Raw genomic sequence first — 21,276 nt, 5'->3', positions numbered from 1 at the left:
CTTTCTAAGTATTTTTAAGGGATAGCATTGATAACCAATTGCTTATTATGACTTAATCTTTATGGGGGTTTCAAATAGCTTTGTGCTTTTTAGAAATTTACTTTTTGTGGCTATTACAAAAACCTGTTGACTTTAAGAGTAACGAAACAATTTGGGATGTTTGGGTGATCATACTGTAAATGAAGGTCAAATATTCTGCTACAAAATACTGATGCAGAATTTTTGCCCCTTAGTTCAGCTAAATCTGGGTTCTTGTATCTCGACCAGGAGAAATTAGGCACGCAGACACATTGAAGTGTGACGAAAGCAGAATGTATTGGGTGAAAAGGAAAAACAAACAAACAAAAAAACAGCAAAGCAAAAGGGAGTCCTGCCAACAGGCTCCCAACTCACAGATTGAATACCACAGACCACCACACAGAGGCTGAAGAGGCCAGGCTCCTCCCCCTGCACAAGGCGTGAACTTCCTGTGGCTCCACCCATTTTCCCAGTGTGCAGGTGGGTCTTCCCCGGTCTGCTGTGGGCACGCGCAGACAAGACCCTGGGCAGGTTCCCTCATCTCCACGAAAGCATCTGATGTAATCACTTGTGCGGCAGGTCTGAGATTCTCTGGGGATCCCCCTTATCTACCTCATGCATCTATCAATACCACCCAAGATTGTTTGGAGAGATGGTTTTAAAAATAAGGGTTGGCTCTTCCATAATTTTTTTATCTTTAATTGTGTGCTATTTATAAGAGACTACATATTTTGATTATCAATCTTAGCGTAAAACATATTTGAAGAAGAAGATAGATATATACGTGTGTGCATACGTGTGTAAATGAGAAATTAAGCTTTAACTCACAAATTCAAAGCAATGTTAATGTGTTTTTCTAAAAAAAAATTGCCATACCTTGTACTCTTGAGTGTTGCTGTCAGAAAATTACTGAATAAATATTTGTACAATCTATGCTCGGAAGAATAAACATTAAACCTTCTCTCAAAATATTTTCTAATTGTCAACTAACATATTTAAAACAAGGACATCATCATTTATCACAAACACACAAACTGAATTTTGTTGAGAGGTTAAGATAAAGTGACATATATAACAACCAAAAGACAGGTTGCCTTCAAAAAGTGATTCATGACATTGGAGAATGTATAATTGATGTGTGTGGTTGTCTGGATGGTAAAATAACAATGCCATCCATTAGAGATGAGAGCTCTAACAACTCAGGCAGGGAGGCAGTATGTATTTTATGGGTCATCTGGGTTCCATTTGGATCTACAGGTTGCTATTCCTTCTCCATACTTGAAAGCATTTAATGGATTATTATAAAAGGAAAAAGATGGCATGCAATAATGGTTTAAATTGAAGCTCTGTGTGTATATCACCACCGTGTGACTCCTAAATGAGAGCTTCATTTTTTAAATTCTCATACGGCATGCTTGAAAGTTTGCCAGCACATGAAGGAATCAAAACAATGAATTCAGCAGCAGGAAAGAAGGACACAGCACCAGGGAAAAGGGGGAGTTTTTTTTCTTCTTTCCTCTCTTTTGGCATCCATGACTAAAAATAGACAAGTTCATCAGAAATGACATTGCAGATAGTTCCAAACTTCAAATAAACAGTAATTGAGCAGTGTTTTTAGAAAACACGTTGATTCAGAAAATGGGGTAAAGGAACAAAGCTTAAAACCATCAGGAAAAAAAAAAGCTGCTGGGGGAAAGATCTTGATAGTAATTGTGGTGAAAATCAAATCAAATAGCAACTCATCTGGAAAATCCCCCCTCTTTTCTGAAATTGAGATAAGCTTCAGGGTGAAGACTCTTTTCTGCATTGTTAGCCATGAGTATAAAAGTTTATTTCTGATTTTAATGAATAGTATTTTAGAAATGTAATGAAAGATAATTTTACTGGATTTCCCCAAGGAAAAGCCTTAGCTTAATTATATAGGCAATCCCAGTCATTCTAGTATAATACGTATAATATATATGCATAGATATGGGTATTTCCAGTTAAAATAAAATGCAGTGGAATTTGAATAATCAGAAAGCAATGAAAGGAAAGAAGGTGGATCGGAAATGATGAGGTATTATTAAGATACTTCTGGTTTATGGTGATACATATTCTAAAATAAGGATCTTTTCAGGTTAGCCTCAAAATGATTGTCATTTCTAAGAACAAACTTACTTTGCTGGGGTTTGAAAGAAGATGTTGGGGATATAGAGAGAAGAAAAAGGTATAATTAATAATTTCATTAGTTCATATATCAACCAGGCTATACACAAAGTATCTTCTATTAAATTGTGATGTGACATATTTAGCATTTGGCAATTGTGAATTAGTAACATAGTGCTTATGGCCAAAATGCAGAAGGACAGTTCTCAGTCTTCCAGGTAAGTACATGCTTTTTATAGGCATACTTAGTGGCTATTAGATGATTCTTGGTGGAAGACCTTGTTATTTTTTTCCTTGAGTGTAATATTTATACATGAATTCTTCTTCAGAAAGCATCTAATGATCACACACTCTGAACTAAATACTGTATCAGGCACTGACGATACAAAGATCAATGAGATATGATTCCTATCTTGTCTTCAGGGAGTTCAGAGGCTATGGAGGACTGACATGCTAAGTACAATATTATAGAATAAGTTATCCTATGAACAAGATGTAGGAGCATAAAAGAGTGGCTCACTCACTGTGTCTGGGTCCTGCACGAAGGCTGTGGAGATATGGGAGCTGAGTCTTGAAGGGTGAGTAGAGATTCATCAAGTGGAGAAGTAGAGACAGGACATTACAAAAAGAAGAAGGCCCAGGACACACAAACACATCTGTGTGAGACAGCATAGGATATGCATGAAATGGCAAATGGCTCATAGAGTCTGGAGTTCAGGGTGCCTGGAGGACTACTTAGGGGAATGAGACAAAACATGAGGCTAGAGAATCAAGTGGGTGTTGGGTGCTTGTCTTAGTCCATTTAGAGCCACTACAACAGAATACCTGAAGATGAGTAATTTATAAACAAAAGAGGTTTATTTGGCTCATAATTCCGGAGGCTGGAAATTCCAAGAAGGTGGCACTGGCACCTGCTAGGCTTCCAGTGAAGGCCCTGTGCTATATCACAACATGGCAGAAAAGCAGAAATGGAAGCAGATCCACAGCAGAAACTCAGAATAGTCTTATTAAAACATTGTCAGAATAGCTAGGCTATTAGTCTAGCTCCTGAGTCCGCCGCTTCCAGCAGGAGTCCATGCTCAGAATTTGTGTCATCTTAATTGCATCTTGCACCATCCCCCTTGCTTAAATCCTCAGAAAATGTCTATAGCACTTCTTTCAAGCATGAAGGAAAAGGATTCTGTACTGCTAAAAGAGGGCAGAATTCTCCCTCCCCCATCTCATGGCCGAGTATCTAAGCTTAGAAATGGGAGGAATTTAATACACACCAACTGAAAGAGATAGGCTAGGAGGAGTGGATTAATCACTGGCTCTTTTATGATTGTTTTGTCCTTAATTGTGTGTTATTTATAACATACTCATTGGGGAAAGTATTGTACCTTATAGAAACCTGTTCATTTTCTTTGTATGAAAACTGTTTAAAACAAGTATAAGTTTGTAGCCTCTTATTTGACATTCATGGAACCAGAAGCATCTAGGAATTAAATTGTTTATTTCCTCACACTATGTTATATTACATAATATCATGTATGTTATTTAATATCCCCAACAGAGGTAGCACCCATTATCAAATGCATTAATATCTCAGTGGAGAAACATGAATATTTATACTAAGTGAGATAAACAAAAATAGAATTTGAACTGAATTTACTTAAAATCTTGGTTTTACAGCTTTGAAGTATTTAGGGATTATAGAGAAAAGACCTGGATTTCACTCTCCTATCTGGTTATCCTGAGCAATTTTTGACCAATGGAACTGAAAGGTATCTAAAGCAGCATAATCCCTGGAAATACCCTTAAGCCGGAAATTTTAATAAGGATATAGAACTATTAATATGTATATGTCTAGAGGTTATTATTAATGAACACCAGAAGTTTAGGGGTACAAATCTACTAGAACCTGGGTGTGAATTCTACAGCTATGATCTTCCCCAACAAGTTGTAGCTAACTGCATATCTGAATACCTTACTCTTGACTCAAATTTTCTGGAATGCTCTAGGTCAGAGGGGTTATTAGAACTAATTGATCAAAGCTTCTGGGTGAAATTGCCATAAAAGCTAAAGCAAGACGAATGATTATGTGGGAAATAATTCTATAAGAAGAAAAGAGAAATGGGTATTGGAGAGGTACAAATAATAGTAATCGATTACTAAGTATAGAAATATTAATATGTGAAAAATGGATGAGTCAAATAGAAGTTAAAGATCTCAACTACCATATTTAATTTAATTTGCCATCTAAACACTTTTGTCTGTATATGTGCATATATAGTATGTGTGTATGAGCGTGCATGTGCACATACACAATTTTCCCAATTGCTACACCCCAAATTTTTGGCTCTTAAATTAACTGAGGGCTCTGAAACTTTAGGTTTCACGGGGAATGACAAATAATATTCAAGATAAACTGAAGCTTCCTTGAAATATAACATATGCTGGGTACACTGCCTCTTTTTGTATATGTTGAATTTTGAGTCTACTCCTTCCAGATTTACTTTGAAATGAATGTGCATCCTGGGAACAAGACAGGGACCTACTAGATTATTTCATAAGATGGCTCCAACTGTCTCATTTTTTATTAGCCTAGCCTTAAAAAAAGACATTTCTATGGAGGATTCTTTTAAGATCTGATACCAGTGGAATGTACTTTAACATAAATCTCTAAGACTTAGGGTTCTTGCCACCACTGTGATACATTTGAAGGTATATACAGGAAAGTCTTCCTTTAGAATGCTCATGTGATCATATCACTGCCCTCTCATAGTCTGCTGTCAGTGTTCAACAGCACTGGTTAAAGGGAAACTGACCTTCTGTGTAATTTCTTAAAATTCTTGTCTCTAGATAATCCTAGAGGTAGCCTGAGCTGCTGAAAAGCTTTCACATTCTTCTTTCTCTGCAGCATTGAATGGTTGGCAAACAATGGAAATTTCGTTTTCATTTTTGGATCAGTCTGCTTGATGAATTTAAACGTAGTGATTATGTTTGCTCATCTGCTTCTCCAAGTCAGCTTTAGTGTGGAGACCTGAACTCATGGAATCATGGTGAGTGAAAAAGCAAGGGACAGTTGTCTCAAGTGCTTTTTCAGGAAAAAGTCTCCATAGCGAGTCTCCCTTCTTTGTTCTGTGTGCCCACAGTAACTGCCTTATCAGACATCTACTTTAATGATATACATGGGAATGAGGAACAAGGGGACAAAATTCATTATTAATCTGCTATTAATTTCTGCTCTTCTGGGAGGTAGGAAAACAATACATGTAATAACACAAATAATTAAGAAATAGGGCATAATTCAACACTGCACAATGCAGTGATTCAACACTGTCCAGCCAGTTATGGCCCATGCATTTCTAGCCTCTCTTATTTTCCAATTTTATGTACTACCATTATTTAGCATGTTTGGACCTCCCAAATTACCAGTTTTCTTCTTTTTAATTAAGGAAGTTTCAGGTGTTAGGCAATTTTGCTTTAAGAGAAATGGAGTAAAATTTTTTAGATAGAAAGTGGGATATAATTGGACTTTTTTCGCTGGACTTTCATTGATCTTTCACATATATTTTGTGAATATACATAACATGCTGTCAAATTATCACCACACAATTTCTTTTCTGCTAGATAAGTGTTTTTCAGACATGCCAACTTTAGTGTTTATATCTTATTGTTAAACGTGTTTGGAAGTAACAGACACAGTCATTCATCTACACATAGATTAATAAATGTATTTCTCTTTTTTTATCACCAGTATAATAGGAAGTTTAGAAAACTTGCCGATAATCACTAATTATGTTTCTTGTGGTTCCAGGTTTTCTTCTGCCAAGCCAAGGTCAAACTTTTTCTTTTACTTCTCCTGCATTCCCAATGCTGGAATCAGAGTTAGGTATAAATTTACCCAAAGAAAATACTATAATTTGTGCCTATTAAGATAATAATAAAATCTCTGAGTAGGCTTGGCATGCAGGAAGTACTTAATAAGTGCAAGGGAGAGCAATGTATTCAGCAATAGAGCTCAGATATTTTGACTCCAGGAAATTATTTTATGTGATTTCTTTGCCCAGATATTCTCAGACCAGCATAGTGTAAGTGAATCTAGGTCCAATCCCTTCATGTTCCCTGTGCAGTTATAACTGAAAATGGAACGGCTGGATTACATACAGACTTAACAGCAGCAATGTCTACTCTAAGCCACAGGAATTCTTTTCTGAGATGCACACATTCTTCTTTTCTTGCAGCTTCCCACATTCTATGTCAGAATATCTAATGTTGTCACCTGTAAGAGTTAATACAGTGCTCAATAAACGTGCCTAATTTGCACACATCCGCTAGAGCCACAATTAGATCCCAAGGCACATTTAGAACAGTGGTTCACAAACTTTAATGCACATAAAGTTTGCTTGATAAAAATGCCCCTCGGGCCCCACCTAGGCACTGACTAGGACCCATGGCAGAAATTCTGATTCACTGGGTCTGCAGCCACCTAAAAATTTGCATTTTTATAGACATCTTCAGATAATTTTGAAGAAGCTTTCCTCTAGATAGTTCTCTATAAAATACTGCTTTAGAGCTTGTATGGTAGAAATAATCATTTGTTTCTTCATCCTTTCAAAAGGGTTTTTTATATTCATATTCTAATGTCTGTGTACATATGTGTACATAACAAAAGTAAACACATCCCTATGTAAAGAAAGCACGAGAGGGCTCTTGAACCAAAAGAAATAAATCACCTTTACCCAAATGGTCATGTGGCTACATCTAAGTCTAAACTGTTATATAATTTTTTTAATAAAAAACTATTCACTCTACACTAGAGATTTCTAAATGACTGCTATCATTTGTAGAATGTATACAACAGAAGTCAGTGCCCAACAAAAAGAGTTACTGTACTGGTTTTGCTTTCCTTGGGGGAAAGGTACTCCTCTTCCCTACTCTCTGCTTGGGGATGGGCAATAATCTCGTTTGCGATTTAATAAAAACTGCCTTCAAATCAAAGCTTTAGAGGATGTAATCATGCATTTCACTTGATTCACTCATTAGTTTTCACCTGAGAGCCTCAGGTTCTGTAATTCCCAAAGCAAGAGAGCTATGCTTCTTTCTTTCTGCATCTTCCCCCCTCCCTCAACCCAGGAAGCTCAGAGTTTTATCAGTTCAATCTGACTCAAGGAGTATTTCTTATAAGGTGTATTACAAGATTATTTTTCTGGCTTTGATATATCCTTTAACCCTTCTTCCCCTTTTTCTACTCCCTTCTCTGACTATTCTCTTCCTTTTTTCCCACCATCCTCACTACAGAAGTTGTATTTGAATTAAAGACAGAAAAAAAGATAAAAACAAAAAGTCCTGTAAATTCAACAATAGATTATTCTCTTTCTCACAGTCAGGAGTTTTCACCAGATGGCGCCTAGTACCTTTGTGGATATATCCTTCTTTTTATCATTAGTAGGTATTTGCACGTGTATAGCTTTGAGATGTGAAATACCAGTGAGCCTTTGCACGCCTTGCTAGACAAATGAAGCAAACTCCCACCAAAAAAGCCTCCTTCACAGATACCAAACAAAGAAGAATTATTTTTAAATAAATCAAAGGGGAGTTCAAAATAAGGGGAAATAAGCCTATTAATTAATGACTTTTTTTTCTGGTTTTCAATGCTGATTATAAAATCAAAAGATTCTTCATGAAAGGTTGTATGATTATATGATTTCTATTTACAGAGGTAGCAACAAGCTGAAAAAGAATGGGGGAGAGAGAGAGAGAGAGAGAGAGAATTTCTAAACAATAAAATTTTTATGACCAAGTGAACACACAATATTTTTTTAAAGCCCAATTATTCTCTTTGTAATCACAAAGTTTTGCATCCCAGAGAGAGAGGATGCCAGATTTCCCACAGTAGTCATATTGCAGGGAGAACAAACTCAAAGATGCTAAACTTTTCCTGCTTTTTATTTCACTAAAAGTATTTGTTCATTGATGCCCAGTTTTGGGCTCCTGTCTTCATTATGTCTTTGGTCTGTAGAAAAAAAGTGCCAGCATCTTAACATTTTCTAGGAGCAAAATAGTAATCTAATAGGAATTAATAATGCTATGTAAATTAGGTTGTTTTCCAGGGATCTTCAAACATCCAGGATTATATTACATTTAAAAAAAACTCATGTCCTTAGTAGACTACCTACTCTTCCTTGCAGACTTAACCATTCTGAAAGCATTTTCTTGTAATTTTCATGTAATACTCAAACAATTTAGTGAGGTAATCATTAACTTCCTTCTTACAGGTTTGAAGCAACTAGGGTTTAGAGAAAGTAAGTGATTTGTCTGAGATTAGAGTGCAAATTTATGACATAATCAAAACCGTCAGTAGATTTACTTACAACCAGTCTGAACTCTTTTCCATGTCATAAGCAAGGAAAGGGTAAAGAGAGGAAGATTTTAGTGGCAGAAATTGTGCTACCGTAATAACAAGCAAGAAAACATTGTCATAAGATTAAAAGTTGCAGGCACCCTGTCAATTTCATGAATGTATTTCTGGACATTTTTTTGAATATTGATGACTTACAGTTGCAAAACAGACTTTTACTTGGTAAGGCAGTGTTCTGTCCTCAGGCAGCCATAGCATGATGAACAAAGTTACAATTATGAAATGTAACCAGACAGACAGATAAAAACTTCACAGATTTCTGGGAACCCACGATTCTGGTCTTCCAGTAGTATTCTCACGGGACTCAGAAGATCCAGAGAAATTTTGTCTGAAAAATTGGAGGACAGCCCCTAATTTTTTTTTTTTTTTTTTTTTTTGAGACGGCGTCTTGCTCTGTCACCCAGGCTGGAGTGCAGTGGTGCGATCTCGGCTCACTGTAAGCTCTGCCTGCTGGGTTCACGCCATTCTCCTTCCTCAGCTTCCCCAGCAGCTGGGACTATAGGCGCTCGCTGCCACACCCGGCTAATTTTTGTGCAATTTTTGTGAATTTTAAATATATCTGGAAAAGTAACTTCATATATTAGGGCATATGACTTTGATTTGCAAAAACACTGAAAGTGTGATAATGACCTTGGTTTACAAAAACATTGAAAGTGTGATACAATGAAATGTTAATTGAAATTGAAGATAGACCTGTATTTAAATTTGTGCTCTATCACTTTATAGACATCTCATCTCGGGTATATCTTAATTTGAATCTTCCTTCTTTGTCTACCCTTTCCTGCCTCCCCTTTTCCTTTCTAACCTATTTTATTTCTAAAAAATATGTTACAGTTGCTTACAGAAATACATAAATTTCTATGAGATTGTAGATTATTAGATCTAGATATCAATAGATAGATGAATCAGTGCAAAACATAAAGTTGAGATAGACAAGACAAGAGAGAGTCACTATACAGAAAGGTTGTTCTTACCACTCTATTATTCTTACCAAGATGAGGCATCATAAAATCACGTTTGAATTGCCAGAAGCTGAAGGTCATAATTGAATATTGACTGACAACAGACCCAGTCCTAACATTTGTGAATCCTAGGGCAGGACTACATATGGAAGCCTATGTATTACATGTTCAAATATTTAAATGTTAAAATCAATTTAGCATTTTAAGGAAATTTTGATTTTTACTTTGATAATACCTTCAAAGTAACAAAACTGAAAATGTTTACATACTACATCCACACACACACATATGTATGTATAGAAGAGTAATATGAATTTTTTTAATATTGCAAAAAGTTTCTGAGCCACCAGATGCAATAGTGGTGAATACTCTTCTAATTCATGCATCTCCCTGGGACTGTGAATAGGAACATGAAGAAGAAAATGGACTCTTGGTGCTACTGGGAAATGGTGTTTGTTATGCAAGAGTCTACCGCCTATATTTAAGGATTACAAGTTTTACTCTGCCAGTATGGAGTACTGGAACCTAAGTGAGAAAGGCATCAAATGCTTTTTAAGAAAGCTGAAGCCTCCCCTGCTAGGTTTAAAGACCATACTTGCTTAAAGATATCAATATCTCAGGAGAGGGAGACCCAGTTTAGGGAGAGGTTTCTATTTTAAGTTTATTTTTATTTTTAAAATTTATGTTTTATTTTATATATTTAAGGTAAACAACATGATGTTTTGATATACATATACACAGAGAAATTATTACTACACCTAAGCAAATTAACATATCCACCACCTTTCATAGTTTCCTTTTGTGTGTGTGTGTGTGACAAGAAAATCTGAAATCTAATCTCTTAGTACATTTTCAATACACAATACACTATTATTAACTATAATCTTCCTGCTATGCATTAGATCTCTAGACTTACTCATCTTACATAATTGCAAGTTTTTACCCTTTGACCTACATCTCCCCATCTACCCCATCTACTCTAAGTTTTAGTCTTTAAAAGAACACCCGGAGTGATTCAGTCTAGTGCTTTTTTTTTTTTTTTCCGATGGCTTCTCGCTCTATTGCCCAGGCTGGAGTGCAGTGACGTGATCTCGGCTCACTGCAAGCTCCGCCTCCCAGGTTCACGCCAGTCTCCTGCCTCAGCCTCCCAAGTAGCTGGGACTACATGCAGGCGCCCGCCACCATGCCTGGCTAATTTTTTGTATTTTTAGTAGAGACGGGGTTTCACCATGTTAGCCAGGATGGCCTCGATCTCCTGACCTTGTGATCCGCCTGCCTCTGCCTCCCAAAGTGCTGGGATTACAGACATGAGCCACCGCGCCCAGCCCAGTCTACTGATTTCTAAACCCAACTTAAACATTCAAATAGCCTAGGAGCTTCAGATTGAGTACATCTGGATTAGGGTCTAGGAATCTGTTGTTTTAAACATGTTTGAAGATTAATCTGATAAACTACAGAGGCATGCTGATTCGTGATATTCTGTATAATATATTCACAGTTATTTTGACATAGCCGTTATTTTTCTCACTCAGAAATTAGGGAAATAATGCTACCTCTTATGAAATAGGGACTTTAAATAAAAATATATTCACAAGGGTGTGCAACAAAAAGCAGGTATTTCACAAGTTAGTTTAATTTGTGTATCTGAAGCATGTGAATCTGATTACATTTGAAGACATGGATTATTTATGTTTTACCTTTTCTTTCAGTGATTGATGAAAATTGGTTTTAGACCCTTGTTTATACATCTGCTTACAAGAAAAGTTTCTTCTTTTGAAAAATTGGAATAGAGCATAAAGCCTTTAGCTCAGAAAAATTTTTATATGCAACTTTTATTAAATTATTTTTTAGTTTTAGCCACTGAGTCTTAAACCCTTTGTATACCTATAGTTTCATAATTTAATCTGATTTTAATACATTCAACAAAAAGGTTTTTCATTACAAACTTCATAGATATTTACTGTAGAAACTTAGATGATGTGGATAATAAAAAAGAAGAAAGACCATATTGTGAATAATCTGACTCTTTAGAGTTCATCACTCATGCATTTGGATATCATTCCAGATTCCTTTCTGTAAAAGAGTCATTTAATAGACATGTGTATTAGGCCATCTTTCTATGTGTATTCATCTATACATTCTTCATGATGATGTTTAGTAGCTTCATAATTATACAGATGCACTAAAATGTATTCAACTAATACCAAACTGTTGGACATTTAGATATTTTTCTTTTATAAATAATGCTAGTTGTATATACTCACATTTAAGTATTTGTCCAATTATTTCCTTAGGCTACTAAGTAGCAAGAGAAATTAGTGCTACAGCTGTCCAGTTGTTTAAAAAACTATATATGCCTTTTTGAGTTTCAAATATATGACAAACCTTTGGAATTGTCTCTTTTTCATCTAATAAGGAACGAATGGTAAGTCATTGTTTAAATTTTCATTTCTTTAGTAAAGCAATATTTTTCTTAATTTATCAAGTATTCTTGCTTTTTTTCTTTTGTGAATTAACTCATATCTTTTGCCTGTTAAGACATTATTGTTCATTGTTTTGTATTTTATTTCTATGATAGTTTTATATGCTAAAATGTCTAAGCTTTATGACAAATGGCAAACTATAGGCAGAATTTAAGTATCATGTACTCAAGCAATATGTGGCCCGAGGGATTGTTCTTCAGTTCATGGATTTCTCAAAAAATTCACCATTGCTAGTCTGGTCACCTAATTCTTCTCTGGATATCCATTTCTCCTCGAATAGCAGGATCCACTTGGGAAGTGCTTAATGCGCACTTGTCTGAGTTTTCTTTCATGTGGCCTGCATTTTCACCCGACATTAGAACCTAAAATGAGTTCTCCACTAAACAGCTTATGGGCAAAAGTTTACATGATAGAGAAACAAAATTTATGTTTAAGACTTGTTTCATGGGGTACACCTCCTGATTTGATTAATATTCATGCCAAACCTGAGTCCATTTGGCTGTTGCAGAGAAATGTATTTGTTCTGACTGGTTAAGGACTGCCAGAAGTGCCACATGTCTTAGGTGGTGGGACCAGTGATCCACTTCCCACTATACGATTTGGCTAGACAAATCTGACAGGACCAATTGTTTAGAGGTAATCCAATCTGCACACATTCTAAGATTAAATTTCAATATAAGAAAATTAAAATTGGCTTTAAACTAGACCCCCCCCCACCCCCACACAGGCACACACATACACTAGAGACAGGGTTCTACTCTATCACACAGGCTGGAGTGGAGTGGCATGATCATAGCTCACTGCAGCCTCAAACTCCTGGGCTCAAGGGATCCTCCTGCCTCAGCCTCACAAAGTGCTGGGATTACAGGCATAAGCCGTTGTGCCTGGCAAACTAGACAATATTTTTAATATAATAGATATTAACAGAATGTATCATTAGAACTTTACCTCATATTAATAATCTATTATTTACTATTCATTTTATTCAAGCACGTTAATTTATGTTGTTGAGCCTCAGTTTCCTCATCTATAATATGAGGATGATCAAATTTAACTGATACGGAATGTTGATTAGATATTTAAAATACTTAAAACCATGCCTAAGTTATAACTTTTTCAACAAATAGAAGCTCTCTCCAGTGAACTTCAGGATCCAGTAAAAAACATAAAGTGACCGATGTCTTCAGAGTTTTCTCTGATGTCTTCAGTAGAGGCAGGAGATTGCAATATATATCAAATTTCTTTAATATTTCTTCTATCACCTTTCTTTAAAAGAACTTTCTGTGTGGATTTAAGAAAATACAGTAGCCTTCCAAATAACCTTATGGCTGGTCTAGGGACATAGGTAAATAGGAAAATCTCGTCACTTATTCTCTAGAAATGTTCTGCCATATTCATTTCGTTATGAGTAAAGTGAAGTTCATGACATTTTATTTTAATCCTAGAATAAACAAAGGAGTTAAATCAATGTTCTATTTTTCTTCTGAAGGTTCTGCTCAAACGTATGTAAGATAATCATGAAGCCAAAATAAGATTAATACACATTGCACATGCAAAAAGTTTTAAAAACATAAACATACATTTAGAGTGGCATATGAGGTTGGGCTAATTACTCGTAACATAAGATAGAGTAGTATTTTAAATGAATGATTTAAAATAGAATTTTTTTACATTGAAACTTGTGGCTATGGCTGTCTAGAAACTAGGAAACTTAGCTGCAATAAGTTATTTATTTATTTTGTTGTTATTTAGTTGAGACCATTCTTCCAGTTTCCCCTTCCTTCCACATCGTGCTGTTTCCATAGTTTATTCATCTAAGGTGAGTCTGCTGAGTCAGTATCACCTCCAGCAGTCCTTCCTGTCAGTCATTAACACGTCCTTAGAAAAGCTGACTTGGTGGAAGATAAGAAGGCTTCTTTAGATGCTTAAATCTAACTACGGAATGGTGGTGGGAATAGAAATCAATTAAAATATGGGCACCAAATAAACATGGAAGCAATTTATATGAAAAGTGTCATGGAGAGAGAAAATCTGTAGTTCTAAGAGAAAGAGTGTTGAGATGAAGTATGATTTTCCGAAAGGGGGAAAAATAAAGTAGAAAACAATAACTATGAAAAGGAACAAAAGAAAGGAAACAAGAAAACTTACGGGAAATGTTGTAAGGTGGAATGGGGGCTCTTTAAAGATTTGTGGGGATGAAACTAACATTTATGAAGCCTTTTTCTCTATGTAGATATAAAGCCATAGGAATACATTGTTAAGTCAAAATAGCACCAAAAGGTTGTAACCTCTTCGATCAATAGAAAACCAGTTTTTCATAAAACAGGTTTTCTATTGATTGGTGACATCATCCTCATTAATGAATAAGCAGGAGGTACTCAATGTACATCAGCCTTCACTCACAATAGTTTTTGTTTCATTGTGTACATTCTTGGCCCTTGGGTGGAAATAGAGCCCTGAAATATCTCATTGCCTTTTACTTCAATAAGCCCCAGAGGAAGAGAGTTGTCCAGTAAAGTTCTAGAATCTTGTTAGTGCTTAAGAGTGCACATTAGTAATTATAATATAAATAAATTGTTTCCAATTTACTCTAGGATAATTTACACTTAGGTGTAATATAAATCCCTATCCTTTGTCTCCAGCTTTCAACCCAGAAGGTGTGAATAATTTTACAATAATTCACTAGATGGCATGTCTGGATTCAGTGTAAAAACAATCCTTCACATAGTAAGTCTGTGCGTCTGCTTGGTTACGCTTCTTGGTACCTGATACCACGTAACAGATAGGAAAAAAATAATAATTGGTAACATGTACATTTGGTAAATACCAATTTTTAGTGATTTTTGCAGAAAAATTATAATAACATGTACATGACAATTACTATTTATTGAAGCATAATGCATATTGAAGCATAGACGTTTCCTTGTAGCGTCATTTGTCTACTAGAAGTGTGGAGCAAAAAACATAAAGAAGTATATCATGTAGAGCTTGGTGTACATGTTCTCAACTACTGCATGCTTTGTTTTTAAATAGCAATTTATAATATGTCATACATTCCTTTCTAAAGTGGAAGGTTCTCCACTACAGGATTATTTTAGATGGAGTGAAACAGTTGCCAAGGTCTCCTGCTGTAGGACTTCGCCTCAAATGCTATTGAACATATTGCATGAAGTCAGTGCATAGTGCTGGCAGCAAATATTTATTTGAAAATTTAATAATATATTTTATTTACCAAACACATTTATTACTTGTAAATAGTTGGAAGAGAAATGGCTCCTAAGCAGTTTTCTAACATGACTTTAGATCCCAGCTATATTGTACAGTGCTGCTGTATCTTTATGAAATTTGCATTGACCTTGTTATACTTGTTGCTCATGTCATCTTTAATGTTTTCATTTTTAATTTTTGAGTAATGCTAGTAAAATCGTTCCAAAAGCAAATAGCCTATTTTTTCTGTTGGTCCATTATTTTTCAAATGTTTTATTTCAATCTTTTGGTGACAAGAAATTTTTCACCATAAAGTTGATGTAGATTTTCATGAAAATCAGCTTTCTTGCAAATTAAGATGGAATAGTCAGGTCGAACTCCGGAGAGCCCAGGATAATGGCAGCAGCAGAGAGAGATTTAATTGTCATCTACTAAAACATAATTTGCAGACTACCTCACATACATGAATCACTTCCAAAGATTGGGGGATAGTCCTAGGAATACGTTACATAATTATAAATTGTAAAATTTGCAAAATTATTTATTCTTTTTTATAAGGGAATAAATTGTATAAACTACAAGCTTTACAAGTACTGTATCTATTTATAGAGAATTCAGATCTTCTTCTACCTTTGCCAGGGAAGACTGCTTGCTTATGTAGGTTTCTAAGAGAAATGAAAATCAACTGATAGCATGGCTTAATAAACTATCAAAAATGAGTAGATTGTTTCCAGGAGAGTTTTCAAGCTGCTGGGTCTTCTGTTTTTAACCTTAAGTTCCAGTTATTATTTTCTGTTTTCAAACAATTCTTTTTGACTTAATGAAATAATTGATATTGTTTATGTCTTGGTGATAGCCACATGCTTGAGTAGAATCAGCTTAGAAATATTACTAATGATGAAATTGTAAATGTTAGTGTGTCAAGATATCTGTAAATGACATTAATATGTATAAATAGGAAATTTATGTACCTATAATGGGGATTAATAAGAAAATTTATGTACTGCTAGAAATATATAATCAAAGAAGTGGAAAGCTATTGAAACAGATATTGAATGAAATCCAAGTATTTTCCCATGACTGGGCAGTTCCTCCATCCTCTGGGCTTTGCTGCTGCTTCAATTTCATTTTTGGTTACCACCTTCCTTACCTGCATTAGTGATATTGAACTAGTTATAGTTACCCGAAAACGCCAAGGCATTTTATACTTTTGTTACTTTACCATGGTGTTTTTCTTTGCCTCAAATCCTCTTTGCTTTCTTATTTGCCTGGTAATCTTCCATCTATTGTTGAAGATCCTGTTTCTGGAACTTTCTCTGATTTCTTCAGCCTTCAGGACAGAGATAATAACACTCTCTGTTCATTCTGTCCTTCATATATACTTCTAACATTGCCAATATAAAAATTATTTATTTATGAATATGTTCTCTACCTGCAGACTGAAAACTCCTTGAGGACAGAACCAGTATATTATTCATAAAGTTCACCTGGAACAGAGCCGGGCACATCAATGCATGTTTATTGAACAAAATTACTTGGATAAAGGTATTTACAAAACAAAATCTGTTTTCTCTCTCTCTCTCTCTCTCTCTGTGCATTTCTGTTTTACTTCAAAAACTAGGATCCAAAGCCCTCAGTACCTTAGGGTGAACTGATTCTTATTACCTTTTAGAGGCTACCTTCTGTGTTTGAATTCAGAGAAATATCTGCCCTCAGTATTGACTGGATGATGTTTGGAGAGCTTTGCACCATCACCTAATAAATTAGAACTGCTGCTAATATAAATATAAGACAAAGGCCTTTAGAACAAAGAGTCTGACTTCGTTTTTTGATGTTTGACTGCTGACAGCTTTTAAGCCTCAATCCCCCCTTCTTCCTTCCCCTTCTGTCCCCACTTTGAGCATGCTTATAAGAAGAGGTTCTCCCCACTTTGGCATCTGCAGGAAGTTCAAACCACATGTGGGAAGCCTCAGCCTAGCCCCTCCCCTAAATACCATAAAAACTCCCAGCCAGTCTCTTTTCCCTGCTCTGTCAAGCCATTTTCCTGATTATAAGTAGCCTGCATTCCACAGAAAGCTTCAAAATGCAACTTATAAACCTTTTCACCCTCTTTTAATGTGTGAGTGGTGTTACCAGTCTCAATACCCAAACCAAATTTTGGGTTGGAGTCCATCCAGATTCTGTGAGGTGTCTACACAACAGCATCTCTCTAGATTATAATGAATTTCAAGGGTAATGGCCCTGGTAAATGATACCCATCAATGTCACATATTACTTCCCATCATCCCTTTCATTTTCTTCCTTTATGTCTCTGTTGAGCAGGGTAATAGGGTTGTTTGCTTTAGATGTGATTCAAATTATAACATGGATTATAACAACTTCCTGTCTGTCAAACCGGGTCATGCAATTGGCCATATGCTCTTGGATTAAGTCAGGTGGTCATGTTGCCACACATTGCAACTTGCAATTACAGCTGTTAAGTGTCTTTCATAATCATCTTTATTTCCAGATGGAACAAACGTATTATCATTGAATAAGCTCCCTGCTAAACATTTTTATGCTTGAATTTATTATTCTCCTTAAAATAATGTGGTATTTGGTAAAATCCTAACATTCTGGCATTTTCTTTTTCTTTTCTTTCTTTTTCTTTCTTTTTTTTTCTTTTTTTTTCTTTTTTTTTGTTTTGAGACAGAGTCTCGCTTTGTCACCCAGGCTGGAGTGCAGTGGCACGATCTTGGCTCACTGCAATCTCCACCTCCTGGGTTCAAGGGTTTCTCCTGCCTCAGCCTCCCGAGTAGTTGGGACTACAGACACCTGCCACCACCCTCGGCTAATTTTTGTATTTTCAGGAGAGGTGGGCTTTCACCACGTTGGCCAGTCTGGTCTAGAACTCCTGACCTCAAATGTTCCACCCACTCGGTCTTCCAAAGTGCTGGGATTACAAGCATGAGCCACTGTGCCTGGCCCATTCTGGCATTTTGTATTACAATAAATAAGCAAGTAAATCACTCTTTTTTAATTTTTATACTTTCAAAGGAGAGCGAAAACACTCTCTGATACTTTATCTAATGTTTGAAATATCTTTTCCCTAAGGTTAACTTTTTTCCCAAATTAAAATTCTTTATTGGATATTCAATTGCTTAGATTTGATTCGAATCTCTTATTAATTGAGTGCATACCTTGTTCTGGGCTCTATCACATCATGTCTTATTTTATTAATTTTCTTATTTGAAATTGCATTCAATGTGATGTGGTTATTAAGAGGTGATATTAATTAGTCACTACAGCCATCTCCAGAATGTCCTCTCCTTTCTACCTCATTTTCCAAGAGACATGAATCCTACAGTGGGATTCTCAAGAATACATCGTTTCCTTAACAGGGCAATCTTTTAAATTTAAATGATTCTGTGGCTGGAATTAAGATTTTCATAAGGTCAAAGAGTCCAGATAATTTGAAGGAAAAAAATGTAGCCAGGAAGCTGGAATTGGCAGTCCAAATCTATGGGCTACCAGTCTGCCTTGTTTCAAATTAGGGCACAGTCCCATTAGTGACGCACTCCAATCAAGACCTGATATACAGTCAGAGCGGCAGGAATGGCTCTGAGCTTTCCAAGTAGAAAATTATAAACCAGCAGCAGAGAGCAGTATGGAGCCATTTTTAAAACCAGAAAACCAGGAAGGCGAGCCAAAGAGCCCAGAAAGGGCTGGGGGAAGGGAAAGAAAAGGTCCAAAAGCTGTCCAAGGTCTTTATTACATTTTCTTTTTATATATGCATTTTTTTTCCTATATAGATAGCAAGTCCATGCTTTGGAGGAAAATTCATAAATATCTTTTCCTCCTGATCTTGTTGCTTGCTTTTTCTTCAGGGGTGTGTGTGTGTGTGTGTGTGTGTGTGTGTGTGTGTGTATGTGTGTGTGTGTGTGTGTGTATGTGTCTGTGTGTGTTTAGTATGTACAGGCACCTATCTATGTAGTCATATAGTTATTTTTTAACTAGTTTTCAACCATCTTTCTAAAGAATAAATGTAGAACTAAGTAGTGTTTCCTGCAGTGCAATTCCATGCAGGATGTATTAATCGACATTTCATATGCAGCCTGGATATCCGCAGCTTTCGCGTTCTTAGACAAGCTTATAGATACACTGTATCTACATCCTGATTTCCTCTAATATTTTCTCTTCAATTCCCCTTGGTAACTCTTTGAGTTAGAGGATGTTATTATATTGTTGATCCCAGTTTGGTTGAATTTCTATCCAATTTAAATCAGGATCAAATGCAGTGTTTGAAGAGTAAGCAGAGTATGTGAACACAGAGAAAGCACTCTCTCTGGCCCTGTCATATTGTCTGTAGATGAGTGTGCTTTCATTTAATTAAATGTTCTCTTTTTTTAAATAAACAGAAACATTGATTTATGCCAGTGCCCTGTCTGCAAATGACACAATCTGCCGTTCTTGTTTCTCCACCATCATCATGAAATGCCAACCTTTGAGTCACATTAGCCTTGGGTATCCAATATAGGTGATCTTTTTAAAAAGCCAGGGCTTTTCTTTGCTGTTTTCAAAGTCTGTCTGGATGATTGCGTCTGCCTGTGTGTGTGTGTGTGTGTGTGTGGACAGGAAGGGTTAGTGTCAAAAGAAATGGGGGCTCCGAGAAACTAGATTAAGCATTTTTCATAATAGAACTCTCCTGTCTGGTGCTCAGTTTATTGCTCTCTTGATTACTGGGCATTGTTTGGCAAGACATGGGTCAGGAGAGTTGCCAGGCTTGTCTTTTCCACTGGGGAATCTTAAATAACAGCCCGAATTTCTCAGTGATGGGAGTGAATTAAAAGGTTATGCCACTCCTTCAGGCCACCTTCTGACCATGTAAGTACTGGACAGCTTTTCCAACAAGTGAAATTTCAGAACAAAAACAGATCATCTCCTAAGGCACGTATACTTGGATTTTAAAGAAAGATGCCGTGGCATTTTCTATCAAGAAGGTTAAACTCGTAGGATTATATGAAAACACTCATTTTACCCTGGCTAACCTGTAAAGATTTCATTTTGCTTCATTTATCTTCTCTCTTACCCTATGCTAAACCATCCCTGGCTTCGATGAAAGAATCATGTCTCCATTCATTTCCTATCTTGCTGAATTGCCTTCACATTTCCTATCATCTGCACATAATCCTATTCTCTCCATTATTGTCTTAATACCAAGAACAGCACAAGATAATGGATAGGCACTGTAATAACAGCGTGGCCTGTAGGAGCCCCTCGAGGGAAATATCTTTGATGCTGGTGGAATATTAATGCATTCTAGGTCCCTGATCTTCCTCTTTCACTTCATCTTCTGTTTTCTAAACTACATAATGACTTTCATATACATGACAAAAGCGTTAGAACAGAAAAAGCCTCATTGATGAGCAGCAGGGCTGTATGATATTAAGGAGTCCTATTCTTACTTCTTTGTACAATTTTTGACCACCATCTGAGATTGTATGTGCAGGTAATTTCCGATTTGAATAGATACTAGTGTAAAGAGGCATAATCATATAGTGTTAATGCAAACGCCCATCAAAAGCACTGCATGAAAATAAATTAAAATATAATTCTTCAATAATGCATTTGTCCATAGGATGATTTTGGACATATTAAAAACAAACACCTTGATATCACTTAGGCAAGGGAGTAAATTGTTTCCAAGGAGGCTAATCATCAGCAGATTATGAATGGGACAGTAAATCAAAGCAGCCTATATTAAACCTTGTAGATTGGGTTATAGTTATAATTTGTTGTACATAATTTTTCAATAAAAGGGAAAGAATTGATTTTTTTTCTAAGCATAAATAGTGGAGCCTAAGAAAATTCAGTAGCAAATTAAAAAATAGAATGTTGGAGGAAAATGACTCAGCAGCATGATGACAATAGCCTTGATTGTGTAAAAAGTAAAGTAGAGGTTCTTCTTCAATGACTTTCCTCCCCATCTAATTAGGAATAAATAGTAACTTCTCTTAGAAGCAAAATTTATTCAAAGACCTGTGCTAACATTCCTAAATATCTGCTAGCCATAATA

The 21,276-nt window shown here is 35.9% G+C and overlaps 1 long non-coding RNA gene across 1 annotated transcript in view; it reads left to right on the top strand.

Moving 5' to 3' along the window:
* The first annotated feature begins 5,085 nt into the window (after positions 1–5,085).
* LOC115837526 overlaps positions 5,086–21,276 on the top strand; it is a 50,823-nt gene continuing 34,632 nt past the window's right edge. Inside the window, exons 1-4 of the long non-coding RNA XR_004032538.1 lie at positions 5,086–5,207; positions 11,826–11,956; positions 14,657–14,741; positions 16,660–16,766. This is a non-coding gene — a long non-coding RNA (uncharacterized LOC115837526). The remainder of the gene's footprint in view (positions 5,208–11,825; positions 11,957–14,656; positions 14,742–16,659; positions 16,767–21,276) is intronic.

This window comes from Nomascus leucogenys, chromosome 12, assembly GCF_006542625.1.
Source record: "Nomascus leucogenys isolate Asia chromosome 12, Asia_NLE_v1, whole genome shotgun sequence".
Taxonomy (NCBI): domain Eukaryota; kingdom Metazoa; phylum Chordata; class Mammalia; order Primates; family Hylobatidae; genus Nomascus; species Nomascus leucogenys.
This window is presented reverse-complemented; position numbering and strand designations above follow the sequence as displayed.